Genomic DNA, 18,621 nt, shown 5'->3' with positions numbered 1-18,621 from the left:
TGAGGTCTGGGGACAGATACAGTTGCTTGACATCAGACATGATTCAAGAAGATTACCAGGATGAATTGTCACACTTCTGCCAGATTCCAGATCTTTGGTAATTCCATGGCCTCTGTCTGTTGGAATGCAGCAGGCTTGAATGAATGGAAGAAAAATTTTAATGTCATAGCAACTAACTAATGGATGAAGTCTGGCTGAAACCTCCCAGTAGTAACAATATTATACACATCATTTTAGCAGGGGTTCAGTACCATTTGGACAAATGGGCTATCTGCCTGGGAAATGTATTCTCATGTGCTTCTGGCTTTGAAATTCAATAGGGGGTTTCATTTAATCATCAAGCTGAAGAAAGTAAATCAAGTCTGTCTGAACAATTTTTTGCTAAACAAATGTTATTGAGATTTATTGGCAAGAGCATCAGTGGCACAGACTGCTTAAAGGAACAGTACAGCAATACAGCTGAGCAAGCGTAGTACACACTCCACCAGTAGACATCAAACACACAACAACAAGTTATATGTTTCACTGAGCTCAGGGCCCGGAAGTGTTCAAGGATTTTGTCCCAACCATTTTCCCCACACTCACCCATGTTTACGGGGGCAGCCCCAGGCCTCATAAACCGTCTGTTCTTGTCTTCCACACCAGTACACTGGCTGATGCCATTTCGAGAGGGTGGGTCACAATGTCTCTTTTGGCCACCATCAAGGCTGTACCCAGGAAAGTGCGTACAGCTTGGGTGTTCCCAAGCTTGTCCAGCACTTCCAAGAGGGGACAATGTGATCTCCCACCCCATTATCTCATTAAATTTGCTTGTAATCGCCGACCAAATCCTCTGGATCCGAGGGCACGCCCACGTCATGTGGTAGAAGTCAGCAGGGACTTCTGCACATTTAGGACATGCAGTCGCAATCGCAAGTGAGTAAACATAGGTGGTCATTATGAACTTGGCGGTAATCACTGCCCCACCGGCGGTGGCAGTAACTACCGCCAACAGGCTGGCGGGCCAGACCGCCAAATAATGAAGCATATGAAAAACAAGTAGCGGTCCATTCACACACCGCCATCTTTGTAGTCTTGACGAGGATGGACGAGGCCGCCCACAGGCCAGCGGAAAGGACCTACCCACCCACCAATTAATGAAACACCAGACCCCCATCAGTTCCGGGCGGGAACCATCACCAGGCAAAGTGTAGCGGAAACAAACAATATAAAATGAAACACTCACTGGAGGCACACAGAAAACGCCAACGCAGACATGAGCAAGAGTTGGAAATAATGCCAGTGCTGCTCCTTGCCATATTCTCCAGGACTGTGACCGACGACAAAGACAACGACGATAAGTACCGCAGACTAGTACACATGGGAAGAAAGGGCAACGCACTCCCAACCCCTCCCACATCCCAAGCCATACATACCATAACAAAATGTACTTACCAGACACAAGCCAACAAAGACCTGCACCAAAGTACACACATGTGCACACCACACCCCCACAGTGAAACGCTGAACATCACTATATTGTGCCAACAGCACTACTGGGCACTTAAATTTATTTACATGAGAAAAAGTAATGTCCAAATAAGGCCATTGACCAGTCCATTAGAAAATCCCTAAAGGGCCAATATAGGCCGAACTTGACTCTCACATGTGCAAAGGGTACTCCACCCCAAAGGGGCATCAGTGGGGCAGCCAGGCACCTCACAGAACAAGGGCAGGGGCTGGTGGGGGTGGGGACATACGTCTGGAAGGGGGGCTTGGGCTTAGTTTTGGGAGGTGGAGGGGGTTTGGGCTTGCCCTTGGAAGGAGGGGGAGTGGGCTTGGACCGGAGGGGGTGGCAGAGTGACCTGGGGCAACACAGGGCTTCTTCCTCCCTGGGGAAGGGGCTCAGGAATGGGAAGGGCCGACGGGGGTGGACTGGGAGGAGGAAGCAGTGGACTGGGCAAGGACATGGGCTCATTTAGGGACAAGACGGGGTGGCCCAGTGGGTTCAAACAGGTCAACACGGGATAGGAAAAGCTTCTTAGGTGCAGTTGGAGGGGATTTGGAGGCAGGTCTGGGAGTGGAGGTTGAGGGAATGCTCGTATCAGGTGTAGGTGTGCCGGATGTGGATGCAGGTGCCTATAAAGTATGCTTATGTGTGGTGGATGTGTGTGGTGTGGATGTGTGGGAACGTTTGAGTGTTTTGGGAGGGGGCGTGGGCACAGTGGGACAAGACAGGCTGCCAGTGTACATGGATGTTGTCTGTGTGTCTGAAGGTCTGGTGAGTGTGCTGCAAGTGTCTGTCAATGTAGTCATGGTGAGTGCAGGTGTGGTGCCTGGGATGCATGTCTGGATGTCAGATGTTGTGGTGACTGCATGAATGGGGCCAGCAACTGTGACTGAGGGTACAGTGTGTGCGGGTGTGCATGGTGAGGTGACAGACAGGGTGGCGGGGATGTCAACACCCTGGGGAAAATGGATGTTGTTGTGTGTGCTTTTGTATGTTAGGTGTGTGCATGCCTGTTGTGGGAAGAGTGGTGCTTGTGTTTTTCAGTGTGCTTCTTTTATGTTGATCTGTGAACATGGCTGGCTGTATGTGTGCTTGGGATGGGTGAAGGGAGTGAGGTGCTGGAAGGGGTAAAGGTGGTGGGAGCGGGGACAGAAAGACCAGGGACACTGGCTGCCGTCAAAGAGGAGGCCAGAGCCTGAAAAGATCTCTGGAGGCCAGACATGGCACCATGAATGCCTTCCTGGTATGCATTGTATTGCTGCATCTGGGATGCTAGCCCCTGGATGGCATTCACAATGGTTGTCTGCCCTACAGAGATAGTTTTAAGGAGGTCGATAGCCTCCTCCGTGAGGGTAGCAGGGCTGACTGGGGCAGGGGATGAGGTGCCCGGGATCGAAGGAGAGGCCCACGCTCCTGGGTGGGCAGGCATGGGCAACTCGGTGGGGAGCAACTGGGAGAGCGGTGATGGTATGGAGGGTGGCGGAAGATGGAAAAGAATGGGTGGGCCCATTAGGGTCCGCCACCACCAGGGAGCTACCATCGGAGGTGGTATCAGAGTCACTACTTTCAGTGGTAGTTGCCTCCCCCGTGGTACTCTCCTCGCCCTCCAACCACCTGCGCAGGTCCCCTTAGCATCGGTCGACTCTGCCTCCTTGGAACTGTGGGCTGCTGCATCCCCACTCAGCGGTGCCTCAGCTCCCTCGCCAGATGATGTTCATGTACACAAAGGACACAAGAGCACAGGGGTGGGGAAACAAAACAAGGGAGAACTATGTCAAACCCTGAATATATGTACATTTTGGCTCACACACAAGTACCCTCAGCACAGATAACATACGTAATGATTGTGCCCCTGACTAGTGGGCATGACCCCAGAATACACCACATAACGCTCATGAACCACAAACCTGATACACTGTATTGAGTACACCCATGAGAGACCATGCCCAGCCAATGCACTTACAAGTCCATAAGGCCACAATGAATACCAGATTACAGAAAGAGGAACCCTCATAGGCTTATAGAGCCTGCCAAAACTAGCCCTTACACCATCCCAAGGACTTGGAGGGGACAGGACTGCAGGAATACACCTGTCCAAGTGCCTGCATCCATACCACAGCACCCAAATACATCCATCAAAGCGGTATCACAACAGTGTTGCTACTCACCCCCTTGTGGCTGCTGTGCTGCCTTCCAGCACCCACCCAGATCCGGATAGGACACTGCCAGGATGCGGGACATTAGGGGTTCAGGGTCCGATGGGCACCTCTTCCTTGTTGGGAGTCCTTCCCCAGCTGTGCCTCTCCAGTCTTCCTGGCCCGCGCCTCTGGTCCTCCCACTGCTTCCTGCAGTGGGTGCTCCGCCAGTTGTGGACCCCCAGTGTCCATGGCGATGTCTTGCCACAGGCCTTTCTTTTGATGGGTGCTGATCTGCATGGGGGACACAGAACAAATAAACAGACGTCAGTATGTGTGCACCGAATACAAATGCCATGTTGTTCCATATGGAACGACCATTGTTGACAGGCATGTTTTCAACTCACAGGCATAACGTGCCAGGCAATCTACGGCTGGGCAATCACACATCGAACCCACAGGCATACAGGCATCCGCTACAATCACACACATCTAAGGATGACAGATGCTAACTCACCAGCTCCTCTGGTCGACCAAACAACTTAGTATATAGGGGCAGGACCCCGTCCACCAGCTCCTCCAGGTCCTCGGCGGTGAAGGCCGGGGCCTGTTCCCCTGTAACACGCACCATCTCAGGGACTAGAGTCAGGACACAGCAGCACATACAGTGGAGTACTACCCTTCACGGGAATCAGGAGTCAAGTGGCAAGGGTCTGACAAAATGATGTAGGTACTGCGGCGGTGTGCTCTGTCACTGCTGGGGGCGATCATGATTGGCCCAGGTTCCCCATTGACAACCATGTAATCCAATGATCAGGTGCACGGTGGTGAACACCGCCTTCCGCCATGACGACTAACGCCAGCGGAATGAAGTCACTTCCACTCTATCATACCTGGATGGCAGGAGGCTCCCCTTTTGCTACCACCACGATTCCATAGCTTGGCAAGGGGCCTCATCTAGGGCCCCAATTTCTCTTCCCTTCGTCGCTTGCTGACATGATTCTATAATCCTCACTGGTACCCATCTTTGGAAGTGTGTCCACACTGTGATGCCATTATGACAGAGTTAACTCAGCACACATTTGCCTGACAGTGTACCTCATACTTTCCATTTGTGTGTGTTACCTACGTGTCGCATTTTGAAAAATACAGTGACATCATGGGATGCAAGTGTAAGTTGACACTTATAATGTGTTCTTTCCTCCCCCATAGGTGAAGACCCATGTGGTGAGGGAGGGCCCAATCTGTATTCAGACCCCTGGTAGATCTGGAAACTATGGAGGAATGTCACATCAATATCACCTACAGACTCAATAGAGCTATAATCTATGACCTCTGTGCATTAATTGATCCTGTTCTGAAACCGGAAAATCAAAATCAGCATGACATAACTACAACTGTGCAAGTGCTATCTGCACTCCATTTTTTGGCTACGGGCTCATTTCAGGTGACAGTGCGCATGGGTGCAGGTTTCTCACAGCCAATGTTCAGCCAAATCCTGTCCAAATTCCTGGATGCCTACGTTCAACACTTGTCAACATATGTCCAGTTTCCCCAAAGGGCTGAACTTCCCACCATCAAATCTGGATTTTATGCCTTCACTAATATCCCCCAGGTGATAGGTGCCATTAATGGAACCAACATAGCTGTCATACCCCCAAGAGTGAATGAACAGGTGTATAGGATCGTAAGAACTATCACTCCATGAATGTACAATTGGTGTGTACTGCTGATCAGTACATATCACATGTCAATGCCAGGTTCCCAGGGTCAGTACAGGATTCATTTGTCCTGAGAAACAGCAGTGTGCCACACATGATGGAACAAGTACAAGGGGACAGAGGTTGGCTCATAGGTGAGTGTGTATGACACTGGATCAGTACATAGCTGACAGTTAGGCTGTATGCAAGTAAAGACAGTTTGTTCAAGTCTTCTTTTGCCCACTTTTGCAGGTGATTCTGGCTACCCCAACTTGCAATGGCTCCTGACATCTGTGAGGAATCCCAGGACAGAAGCAGAGAGGAATGATAATGAGACCCATGGGCATATTAGGAGGGTGACTGAGCGCACTATAAGTCTTCTGAAGGCTAGATTTAGTTGCCTTCATCTCTCTCTGGGGGATCCCTGTGCTATGTCCCTGACAAGGTGTGTAAGACAGTCGTGGCCTATTGCATTCTGCACAACTTGGCTGTGAGGAAAGCTATCCCACTTCTGAAAGAGGAGGGTGCTGTCCAACCAGCCCTGCAACCTCAGAGAGGGGATGAGAGTGATGGTGAGTAAGAAGAGGGGGAAGATCTCAACTCCAGGACCCAGCTAATCTGCCTATACTTCCAGTGGCTCTAAGGTACCGTTCAATGATGCTGACGTATTCACTGCATAGTTTCAGTCTGGCTCATGTAATAAGTACTCTGGTGTCCATTGTCAGTGACAGTGCTAAATGATGACTGAAGTGGCATGTGCCTGGAAACCCAATATAATGTACAGTGTGACATACTTCAGACACTACAGTCCATTGGATCCCCTTCTGCAATAAAGATGTGATTATGATATTAACTGGCCAATGCATACACACTCACAATTCATATCTCATATTGACGAGGGACATATGATTTGAGTGGATAGGTGTATTTATTGAATGGCAAAATATACATAAATGTTGGGACAGTGAAAGGGAGTGAGCACATGGTGCAAATACATACTCAGGTACATATGCTCAGCTGTTTGTAGCACTGAATTTTAGTCCATGTGGCCAATGGAAGTTGGTGTGAAGACAGTGTCATGTCAACAAGGTAGCTCAGTGGCACACAAGGGAGATAGTTCAGGGCAGATTCACTTCCTGGCGCTGGGCTTGGTCTTGGCTGGTGTTTCAGTGGCATATCTGGGTCTGAGGGCACGTTTGCGAAGGTGCAGCTGGGCTGCAGGGGTAGGGGTGCTGGTTTCCTGTGTGTCCTCTGGTAGTGCCACCAGTCTTGTAGCTGCTGCAGATGTACATGGCAGGGCAGTGTCCTGGCTAGTGGCCGGGGCATGCAGGTGGGTGGAGGACTCAGACTGGCTGTGGTAGTGGTGCTGCAGCACCCCTCCAATGGATGCCATGGTGGCACTTAGCTGTTTCCATTGCTCCATGGCCTCCTGGTGGTATGCTATCTACAGCCTTTGATTCTGCTCCAGGGTTGCCAGGATTTGGCCCATCCTGTCCTGGGCATGGTGGTATGCTCCCAGGACCTCAGATATCACCTCCTGGGCTGCCGCATCCATCCTTTGGCCACCCCCTGGGCCACTGATGCCTCCCCAATGGCCCTAGCCCCTTGTGCCTGTGTCCCCTGGACAGGTCTGGCAGTCCCACTTACAGTTGGCCCTTCATCATCCTGCCTGTTGGTGGGTGGAAACCCCTGCCACTGTACATGTGGGCAGCCAGTCCGTGGCCGGGAGACACTGGTGTGGGGTCGTTTGGCCAGAGCTGATGATGTTGGCTGGGTGGTAGGAGTGTCAGTGATATCCTGGGTGGGGCTGCTGGAGGGTGACAGTCCAGGACTGTGTGATGGGCCAAGGAGTTCCTCTATTTCCAGACATCCCTCTGCCCTTTCCTGAGTGGGGCCTCTGTCTTCAGGTGGAGCACTAGCACTCCTTGACATCTCCGTCCGGGTGGCATGGGTGGTGTTGCCTGTGTGTAGGGGAATAGGCAGGTGGGTGTCAGGTACTTTATAGGCAATTGCTGCACTGCTCTGCACTATTTGATAGTTATATTCCCCTGTCGTGGCTTGCCAGGTCCCTTCATGTACATTTAGTTGCATTTTATGTGGGGGTGGAGGTGCATTGTGGGTGCTGTAGTGCCACTGGGAATCCATGCAGGGGTAGGTGACTGTGCACAGGGGGCTGGATCTAGGTCTGTTTGTGGGATTGTGGGCATGCAGGGAACTTGGATGTGGGTGTTGTGGACTGGGTAGGGAATGGGGTCATGGTGGTAGTGAGAGTGGTGGGGTGATACATGCATTATAGGTGGGGTGACTGTTAAGGTATTGTAGTTGACTTACCCAAGTGCAGTCCTCCAGAGAGTGCGGTGAGGCCCTCCGGGTGCAGGATAGCCAAGACCTTCTCCTCTCAGTTGGTGTATTCGGGGGGGAGTAGGTGGGGGACCACCACCAGTCTTCTCTATTGCAATGTTGTGCCTGGATGCCATTGACCAAACCTTCCCGTGCAGGTCATTCCATCTCATCCGGATGTTGTCTCTTGCGTGTGGATGGTTTCTCACTGTGTTGACCTTGTTGACTATCCGCTGCCATCGCTCCATCTTCCTGGCCACAGATGTCTGCTGCACCTTTGCCCCGAATAGTTGTGGCTCGACCCTGAGTATTTAATTCACCATGGTCCTTAGCTCCCTGTCTGTGAAGTGGGGGTGCTTAGGGGATGCCATGGTGTGTGTTGTGGGTGGTGTGCTGTGGATGTATTGGTGAGGGTGCTGTTGTGTGGTTGTGTGTGTGGCTTGTGATGGTGTTTGGGGTATGTATGTGTTTTGTTGGTGTATTTGTGTGTGTGACTTGTGTGATGTTGGGGTCAGTGTATGCGTGTTGTCAATATCTGTTGTGCTATTGGCGATGCAAAGGATTGTGGGGTGTGTATGTGAGTGTTTTATATTGTTGTGGATGTGTGTCATGTGTGTGGGTTTCAGACTTGCCAATGTGTGCATTTGTTGTTGGTGGGTCCTATTGCTGGCAGTGGCGGTCCGTACCACCAACGGTCGTTTTTGGCATTATTATTCGGCGGTGTGCAGTCTACCACCACTGGCGATCTTCTGTTCACTGTTGCCACGGCGGTTGGCAGTGATTACCGCCAAGTTCTTAATGAAGGCCATAGTGATTGTCTTAGGTGCCATCAAGCCATCACGCCAATCAGCATCTTTGATGGGGCCTATCCATTGTTCCCATTGGTCTCTAGTATGGGCTAGATCCTCTGGGGCCTTAATTATCAGTGTTCTAGAAGTTTGGGATACCTCGCCCTTCCCAATGTCTCCATAAGAAGTTTAGCTTCAAGCGCACAATACTCTGACAGTGAGTCTGCGTGCATGAGGTGCATGTGGAGGGCATGACAGAGTTGAAGATATTTATAGTCCTGGGTGTGTGATAGGCGATAGTCTGCACGGAGATCCTGAAAGGACCGCATATGTGATCCAACACACATGTCTCCAAGATGGGATATACCCACCAAATCCCATTTATCAAACCCTCACAATGTGGCTACTTAGTCCAACCATGTGCCGTCCCAAAGGGATGTATATTATGTAAGGGTGTGAGCCCAGTGTGTGTGTCTTAGGGCCGCGCTCCAGGCCAGGTAGACTATCCTGGTTACTGAAGCCATGTTACTAGAGAGCAGACAACCACAGAACAGATTTAGAATGCGGGGAAATGAAAGTTGGGTGAGTTTGAGCTGGTAGGCAGGGTCAGACCACCCACTGTTGAACCAATCGTGTATAAAAAGGAGTTGGGAGGCCAGATAGTAAAGATAGAGGTTGGATCTGCCTAGCCCCCCTCATATAGGCCACCTTGGCAGTATTGGAGTGCGATGTGATGCCGGGCTCTGTGCCAAAGCAACGCTGAGGCTGATCTGTCAAGGGCCAAGAACCAGGTGTGCAGTAGAGGGATTGAGATATTCTGAGACACATACAAAAATTGTTGTAGAACCATCATTTTATATAAAGCTATGCATCCCAAGACGCATAGGGGGAGGGCCCGCAACCGTGCTAAATCTGCATTAACTTTCTGCATAGGGGCTGAAGATTCAGACCAGGTAAGGTCGGGGAGGAGCGACACCCTGATGCCCAGCTATTTAAAGCTTAAATGATGAATGAGCACTTCCTCTTGCCAATCAAAGCAGTCTTGGGATGAGGTCACGGACACCAGAATCGACTTGGATGGATTCATACGGAGGCCAGAAGCAGCCTCAAAAGTGAAGGAGTTGAAAACATCCGGGGCCACAGGTAGCCGGATTTGCTAGGTATAGGAGGATATTGTCTGCTTAAAGTACTATAAGATCTTCATGTCCCCAATCCCATCTCCATCCACAGAAGAATCGGCCCTAGTCACCTGCGCCAGCAGCTCAATCGCCAAAGCAAATTTCAGGGAGGCAGGGGGCAGCCCTGACAGGTACCTCGGAGAATGGGGAATGAATGTGAGAGAGTGCCATTGATCTGGATGCGGGCTGTAAGATTGGTATATAAAGCATGGGCCAGTCTGTAGAAGCACGGCCCCATTTCTGCCCGTAGTAACAACAGCAGCAGATATCCCCAGTCAACTGTATTGATTGCCTTCTTGAAATCATTCCATAACGCTAGATTGGAAGGCAAGCAATGGCAATGAGCTAGGGCCACATGGAGGAGATTAACACAGTGCCTCATTCCATGGTTGGAGATGAACCCACACTTGTCAGGATGAATTAAGGTATGAAGCACTCTTTTGAGCCGGTCAGCCAAAATCGTTGCATAGATCTTCATGTCTCCGTTAATTAGAGATATTGGGCCGTAGACATAGCATGACCAAGAAGGAAGGTGCATTTTGGGGATAACCACTATGGTGGGCATATCCATGTTGAATGGAAAGATGCCCAAGCGGTCAACCTCTCCAGTGAGAGCCAGGAGCTGAGGAAGCAGAGTCTCCTGAAAAGTCACCGTATTCGGTCGGAAAGTCGTCCGGGCCAGGAGTCTTCCTGGTAGCCATGGCGGAGATCACTGATGCCACCTACGCCAGTGTGACAGGTTCATCCAGTACCTCAGCCACTGTAAGGGACAGTCAGGGAGAGGCATATCTTCGAGAAATAAAATGGAGTAAGTGTGCTCAACCGTTCAAGAGGGTGCGTACAGTGTTTGGCAGTAGCGGGCAAAAGCACCAGCCACTTCCGTCTACCTCACACCCTGGGATTAATAATTTCAGGAAAAATTCTGGAGGCCTGTTGATGGGAAATTAGCCAATAAAGCAGCTTCCTGTTTTTATTGCCCCAACTGTATATTCGTACCTTGGAGGCGCGCCACACATATATGACTGCCTCCATAGTCTGGAGGCGTATTTCCTCCCTTATCAATGAGATCTGACAGTAAACTGCTTCCCCTGAACTAAGTGCCAGAGTGCCCTCCAGACGAAGAGTCTGGGCCTCACGCCGGGTAATATGCTCTTATCTGACTCGCTCTTGAGATATTATATAACTTTGAGCATAGGCCTGCTTTACCGCCTTGCCAGACGCCCAAAGGATGCTCACCGAGTTGACAGATCCTGCTAAATAGGTTAAATGTGCGTCCCTCAAGCAAGCCGGTGAGGGCTAGGAACCGTCCTTGTCGATCTTTAATCACTCGGGTGACTGTCAGAGGTGAGGAGTGGCGCAGAAGTATGGCCGCTCCTCTAGATCCTCGAGCAAAGCCCTGTGGTATACCCCGTCACACCCTTTGCGTCCAAGAATGGGACATCTGTGGCCCAAAAGATGGGTCTCTTGAAGCAACAGAATGTCAGAGTGGTGTTGTTGAGCAAATGTCAGTACCGCTGTATGCTTTATTTTTTCCAAGAGTCTGTTAAAATTCCAGGACAAAGAATTTATAGGTGCTGCCATAAAACTCAGCAAGCATAGGTAGGTATGTCAGAGGGAGAGTCCACCCCCTCCCAGTGGGTCTCCTGTCTAGTGCCAAGCTGGTGAGAGCTGGGAATGCTGTGTGAAAAATGTGTCATGTGTTTCCTGGTGGGCGTCTGTGCCAGTACCAATGTAAACTTAGAAACCATACAACCACCCAACCACCCAACTCCCTCCCTTCCCCATACTTCCCCCAGAAGCATCTGTCACCCTCATAAAGCAAATCTAACCCAAGAAACATAAGACAGAAGAAGAAACTGTATCGTGGTGGACCCCTCCATAAAGTGGGATATTACATAGTCATCAAATCATAATAAGAATTTTCAGTTGTGTGTTCCATCAGGTGCTTAAGCCCGGACCTGAGAAGAGTGTCATAGGGCGGGACTCCAGAAGAGGTCCCTGTTGGTGTGTGTTTCCGGCTGACCAAGAGAGGCCCTGTCCAGAAGAGTCACTTGAGCAGAGTCAGACATGTCCCTCTCATCGACCCCACCAGCAGCCGTCAGGGGTGGACACCAGTCGTGGGCCGGAGGTAATTGCGAAAATAGAAACTGAACGTTGGGTAGGTTTCCACCTCCACAAGCAGGTTCATTTCCACTTGGGTTTGGGCCCATGGCCAGGATGGCCCCAGTCAGTCGGGCCGGGCAATGCAGGCAGCCCCACTGGGGCATATGGAGCATACATTCCTCTGTGAACCATGACCAGGTTATCGCCAGTGTCTCAAAAAAATGGGACTTGTTTTCATAGATGACCCGAAGCCTGCCCGGGAGTAGGAGACAATAGTGTATCCCCATTGCTCTGAGTTTCTGTTTGATGTCAAAATATGAACAAGTAGTTCTAATCAGGGAAAAGTAGCACTTTGGATGCTCCGCATCGGTGGTCCGCATGAGACTGGGGCCCATATTTATACTTTTTGACGCTAAACTGCGCTAACGCAGTTTAGCGTCAAAAAGTTTTGCGCCGTCTAACGCCATTCTGAAGCGCCATGCGGGCGCCGTATTTATGGAATGGCGTTAGACGGCGCAATCAGACCGGCGCTGCCTGGTTTGCGTGGGAAGAAACCACGTAGACCAGACAGCGCCGGCGTAGGGGGAAAATGGCGCATGGGCGTCTTAAAATGGGGCAAGTCAGGTTACGTCGAAAAAATCGTCTTAACCCGACTTGCGCCATTTTTTAACGACGCCCATCCCCCATCAACATGACTCCTATCATTGTAAAGATAGGAGTCATGCCCCCTTGCCCAATGGCCATGCCCAGGGGACTTCTGTCCCCTGGGCATGGTCATTGGGCATAGTGGCATGTAGGGGGGCACAAATAAGGCCCCCCTATGCCACCAAAATAAAATATAAAAAATAAAAAATAAAACTTACCTGAACTTACCTGAATGTCCCTGGGGTGGGTCCCTCCATCCTTGGGGGTCCTCCTGGGGTGGGCAAGGGTGGCAGGGGGGGTCCCTGGGGGCATGGGAGGGCACCTGTGGGCTCATTTTGAGCCCACAGGCCCCTTAACGCCTGCCCTGAGCAGGCGTTAAAAAGTGGCGCAAATGCGCCGTTTTTAGCCACGCCAACTCCCGGGCGTCTCTTTTGCCCGGGAGTATAAATACCACGTAAAGGCCTGGGAGTCATTTTTTAGACGGGAACGCCTCCCTTGCATATCATTAACGCAAGGAAGGGGTTCACGCTAAAAAATGACGCACATTCCGGGAACTTTGGCGCTATTCGCCTCTAACGCCATAGTATAAATATGGCGTTAGTTGGCGTTAGTTTTGCGTCGAAATTGCGTCAAAAAAAACGACGCAATTTCGGCGCAAACGGAGTATAAATATGGCCCTGGGCCTCCTGGAGGACAGCTTCCCTATCATGAAAATTGAGAAATTGGGCTATCACTGGTCTACGCAAAGAGCCCGGGTGCAGCTTAGGGGTCAGGGCCCAATGCGCTTGTTCCAGTGCAAACCAGGAAGAGAGATGAGTGGAGGGCATCCAGGTCCTAATCCAGTCTTCAAGGAAGTCTACCATGGACTTTGGCTCAGTGTTTTCGGGGATACCAATTATGCACACGTTATTGCTCCAAGAGCGGTTTTCGACATCTTCGGCTCAGCGGTGCAATTCAGAGGTACACGTAAGGAGAGTTGACACCTGAGATTTAAGAGTCTTCACTTCATCCTCTACAGTAGACAGCCTTGTTTCAGCTTTGGAGATTCGAGCCGTGGCATTGCGAAGTTCCTGGAGCAGCAGTGTTACGTCCACATGGAACTCACCAATCTTGTTCTCCACTGCTGCCTGCAAGAATTGTATTGCCTGGAGAATTATAGTGAGGTTTCCCGATGGTGGGTTCACTTTACCCACTCCAGGGTCTCTGGTCAGGCGTGTAGTTGTCCCAGTGGTGTATTGCTCCATACGTGTTTCAACGGTGAAAGACCTTATCTTTACCCTTGGTCAGAGTCGCATCACCTGATGTTTGTGCAAGTCCCAGGGTTTGGCCCCCTTACCACGCTAAGTGGCAGCACGAGCAGCCAAGTTGGAAGGCAGGAGCTCCCCAGCCATGAAGCTTGCAGATCCTGAAGGAGCGACGTCGGAACTGCAGGTCCAAGAAGACTGTTTTATCAATATGCCGGTGGAGTGGCCGATCACTGAGGAAGTCTAATGTGCACCAGAAGTCTCAGGTTGGCAAAGCAGTGGAAACAGTAGGGGAGGACAGTCGGCCAGGGCCCAAAAATTGACAGAGCTCTCTGACCAAACACCCAAGGCAGCTGGCTGGTCTTCAGGTCCCGGGGTCAGAGGAGAAACCACCTGGAGGTGGGGTGTAGCTGGAGGCTGAACAGGGGCAGATGCAGTGGTATTGCTGATAGTATTTCCCGAGGCAATCAAAGGGGCTGTTACGGCAGACGGCTGTATCCTTCCATCAGTAGCATAACAGGTCAGGCCTCTTACTTGCTGCCTCCAGGGAGCCACTGTACTACGCCCTCAGTCCAGCAGATTTCTCCCACAGTAAAGGTCACAAAGAGGGACCTACCACGCCAGCACAACAATCGTCCCTCTAAGGCAGTGCCCACAATATAGTTGAGTGGCTCGGGCTGACCGGTGGAGCTTCTGGCAGAGGGTCCCTCAGGCACGTGCCACACCCTCGGTCCAGCTGGACACATTCAACGTCACGTGATCCCACTGGAAGGCTGCGGGCCATCAAAGTGGTGCTCCATACCTCCTCTCCCAATGGGTCTCAATCCAGCCCAGGCTCAGACCGGTCCCTTGTAGACCCCGCAAATCGGACTCCAGGGTTTGGTGACTATAGTGGGCACTCTCAGGGGCCACTGATCACTTTCTCAACCCCATGCGCCAATCTCATGAAGGTGAGGGTCCTCCACTCCCACAGGTAACGGAGGCTCTCTGAGCCACTGGCCTATGGAGTCAGGTAGATTGAGCCAGCACAGCAGAAGGAGGATCACAGGTCTCAGCGGTGCTCCACTAAATAGATTCAATGCCCCCTGGCACAACTAAAGGATAGTGGGTGAGGGCAAGGGTGACGCAGCCCCTCCACACAGTCCAGCAAGGCCACTGACTCAACAGGAAGTCCGTAGTTCCCCTTTCCTCTGAAACGGTCCCACAGCCGTGGGTGTGCTGCTCAGGTCTCGGGAGGGTTGCTTTTTAGGCTGCAGAGGATAGCAATTGGGGGCAATGGTAGCAGCCTGATTTCTGTGATGCAGGGGCTGCCAAGAACAGGTCAGTAGGACTGCTTGAGGCAGTCGCTCGAAAGGGGCTGTGCGCCGCCATCTTGTTCCAACGGCACTGCTAAGAGCAATGGCCGGAAAGTTCGTTCGGGAAAAGTCCTGCAGTGTCCAGGCGCGGTGCTGGAGTCAGAGCCCCAGTAGACAATTTTGGACAATTGTTGCAGCAGTTGATGGTTATGGATTCTTGAGCGGATGACTGAGGGGTGCAGAGTACTCTTAGAGTGTGACCGCCATCTTGATGCTCAGGCCACGCCCCTTCACTGGTTCTCTTCTTACAACATAGTGAGTTTAGGTCATGTGGTAAATACAGTTTACCTGTCATATCTGAAAAGAGGACTGCTGTTCCTTACGGGTAGCTTTTTTGAAAACGATCTATCCTCAGAAGAGAAGATTAGAAGAAGGGTTTAGTAATAATATATTGTGGAGGTTTCACCACCGTAGAATTCAAAAAGTGATTAATTTCAAGCCAAAGTACATCAACAGCGTTATAGCATTTACACTCTATATTAGGACACTCACATTTACTAATAGGAGTCTATGAGCATATTTTTTTCTTTAATTTCATTGTCATTATTTTAGTGCGCTCATTGAGGAGGCCTTACCACAGAGCTCCTGAGTTCAAACAAACAGGGGAGGACCTAGGAAATGTGGATGAGAATTTTCTTGCCTCTGTAGGCACAAAAAGGATGAAATCTCCTTAATGTAGAATGAAAGAATGATCATGTGGATTTTTAATAAAGATTAACATTGACCAAGGAAATTATCATTGACGACGCAAAGTTCAGTGAATTGTTTAAACTAGATGGAAGTGATACACTCAGGGGCATATTTATAAGCCCCTAGCACCACCTTGCACCACATTAACGTCATTTTTTTAATGCTAATGTGGCCCAACAAGGCTAAAATCCTCACGCCATATTTACAAAGTGGCGCAATGCATGCATATTTGCTAACAAGGACAATGCCCTTCACTGGTATTCTGTTCACTATTCCTGACATTGTGAGCTTGCAAGGTAGATGCCCTGCCTGTCCCAACGATCTAAAGTTTGTATTTCTTCCCTTTCCTGTGATTCAAAAGCTCCAAGCTTGTTGCTTTAGAGATCATCAGGAGTTGATTATAGTAGTCCCATTTTGGCCTCCGAAATCCTGGTTATCATTCTCCATCAGACGGTGTCAGAACCAGACTTGACACTTCCAGTGTTCCAGTCGCCTTTCCAATCCCCTTTTCTCACAGATTTATTTCTCCAGATGATGCTCCTATCACTGTGATGGGTGAAAAGACTGGGGCTAATGAAAATGATTGCTACTGCTGCTCAGGCTTCCAGACGTCCATCTACTTGGAAGGCCAAACGTTTCACTGGACCTTCTTTTAGAAATGGTATTCCAAGAAAAGAATAGTACCATGGGAATGTGATCCAATTTTTGTATTACGGTTTTTGAATAACTAATGGGCTGCCTTTGAGGTTTTCAGAGAACATAACATTGTCTTACAGGTTGGGCACTCTTGCTTCTCATCTCCCTAAAGGATTTTCCTTGGCCCGTCCACCAGTGAGGGGGAAGGTTCACCCTTCTTCTTAGACTCTCCTCTTGTTCTTTTATATTGTAAATCACTCATTTTGAGCATTTAACTGAAATGTCTCCTGATTTCTTATACATTAACACCTTCTTTTTGCTGATTTATTTACCCCAGGAGACTTGGGACATTGGGTTTTTTAGATTACCAGTCACCCTATTTTAACCTTTTTCAGACAGGATGATTCTTTGATTGCGTCCAAGCTTCAATCTCTAGGCTGTCTGGAAATTTCACAGAGTGGCTGAGATAGTACTCCTTTGTTCCATCCTAATCATACGACTTTTGTGGAGTAGAAGCACTTTGAATTCTTTGGATGTGTGTAGAGCTACTTCAATTTATTTGGGAAGGAGTTGCCTCCTTTCATAAATGCAGCAGACTTTTTATCAATTTCTGCCCAGCAACATATGGTATAAGTCATTCTACTGCAACTTTAAGTAGCTGGGTGAACTCAACTACTTCTTTGGCCTATGAATTTTAAAGCAAGGAGATACCTGATCACTTTCACAGTTGCCTCGCATTCAGAAACTCTGGGTGTATTTATTGCATTAGCAAAACAAAATGATGATGGACGGAGTGCTGACAATGCAAACACTCACCCCCAGTCACAGATCTGGGTTTAATCCATCGTTTTTTTGCTGCCCATGCCATTCCAGTTTGGACCCAGCCATATGCAAATCAGTCTTGACCCTGTTCCCTATGGGAACAGTCCAGCCCGAACTGCCAGGCCAGGTCTTCCCTGGACTAGAAACAAGCATCCTGGGACCGGTTTCGGGGTTTCACCCCTCATCAGCCAGGCTAGCTTGAATCCAGTGGCATGGGAAGCACGGGACCCACGTCTGGGCATACCCTTCCCACTTAGGGCGACATTAGCAAAACAAAATGATGATGGACGGAGTGCTGACAATGCAAACACTCACCCCCAGTCACAGATCTGGGTTTAATCCATCGTTTTTTTGCTGCCCATGCCATTCCAGTTTGGACCCAGCCATATGCAAATCAGTCTTGACCCTGTTCCCTATGGGAACAGTCCAGCCCGAACTGCCAGGCCAGGTCTTCCCTGGACTAGAAACAAGCATCCTGGGACCGGTTTCGGGGTTTCACCCCTCATCAGCCAGGCTAGCTTGAATCCAGTGGCATGGGAAGCACAGGACCCACGTCTGGGCATACCCTTCCCACTTAGGGCGACATTAGCAAAACAAAATGATGATGGACGGAGTGCTGACAATGCAAACACTCACCCCCAGTCACAGATCTGGGTTTAATCCATCGTTTTTTTGCTGCCCATGCCATTCCAGTTTGGACCCAGCCATATGCAAATCAGTCTTGACCCTGTTCCCTATGGGAACAGTCCAGCCCGAACTGCCAGGCCAGGTCTTCCCTGGACTAGAAACAAGCATCCTGGGACCGGTTTCGGGGTTTCACCCCTCATCAGCCAGGCTAGCTTGAATCCAGTGGCATGGGAAGCACGGGACCCACGTCTGGGCATACCCTTCCCACTTAGGGCGACATTAGCAAAACAAAAGGATGTATTTATTGCAGACATTTGTCAGGATACTCCCTGGAAACTTCCTTCCACCTTTGTGACCCTTTACAGGTCCGAAGTGGGGTTCCCAAATTAGTTTATCTTTTGGCACTGGAACTCTGTCTGCTGCCTCAAAATGATTGTTTCAGAGACGTACCTTTTACATTTTGTTTTGCATTTAACACTGCTTTGTTTTTTAATATTGTGTGACAAAGCCACTGATCTGGATCGGGTATGTTCTCATGTTTATAAACTGGGACGAGGAAGGAGTAGGAGGCGGTAAATTATTTACCAGTAATCCCAATATTTTACATTTTCCTTCCTAGTCCTATGCCTTAATACCTTGGAGTTATGTAGGGTAAGGGAAAAGATGATGTATGAAGGAAGAGGAAGATCCCGCAAATGTAAGAAAATATGAGCTGGCAGGGACACGAGACGGTAAAAGGTTACAAAGACCTGGAAGCGAATAGCTAATTATGGGTTCGGTAGGTTGGTATGAGAGTTAGCCAGGATATAGGAACAACAGAGGATAAAGGTGATAAACCCCGACCTGTGTGCAGTCAAACCCTAAAGGGG

This window comes from Pleurodeles waltl, chromosome 4_2 (genome assembly GCF_031143425.1).
Source record: "Pleurodeles waltl isolate 20211129_DDA chromosome 4_2, aPleWal1.hap1.20221129, whole genome shotgun sequence".
Taxonomy (NCBI): domain Eukaryota; kingdom Metazoa; phylum Chordata; class Amphibia; order Caudata; family Salamandridae; genus Pleurodeles; species Pleurodeles waltl.
The sequence above is the reverse complement of the archived record's forward strand: the minus strand, read 5'-3'. Positions refer to the sequence as shown.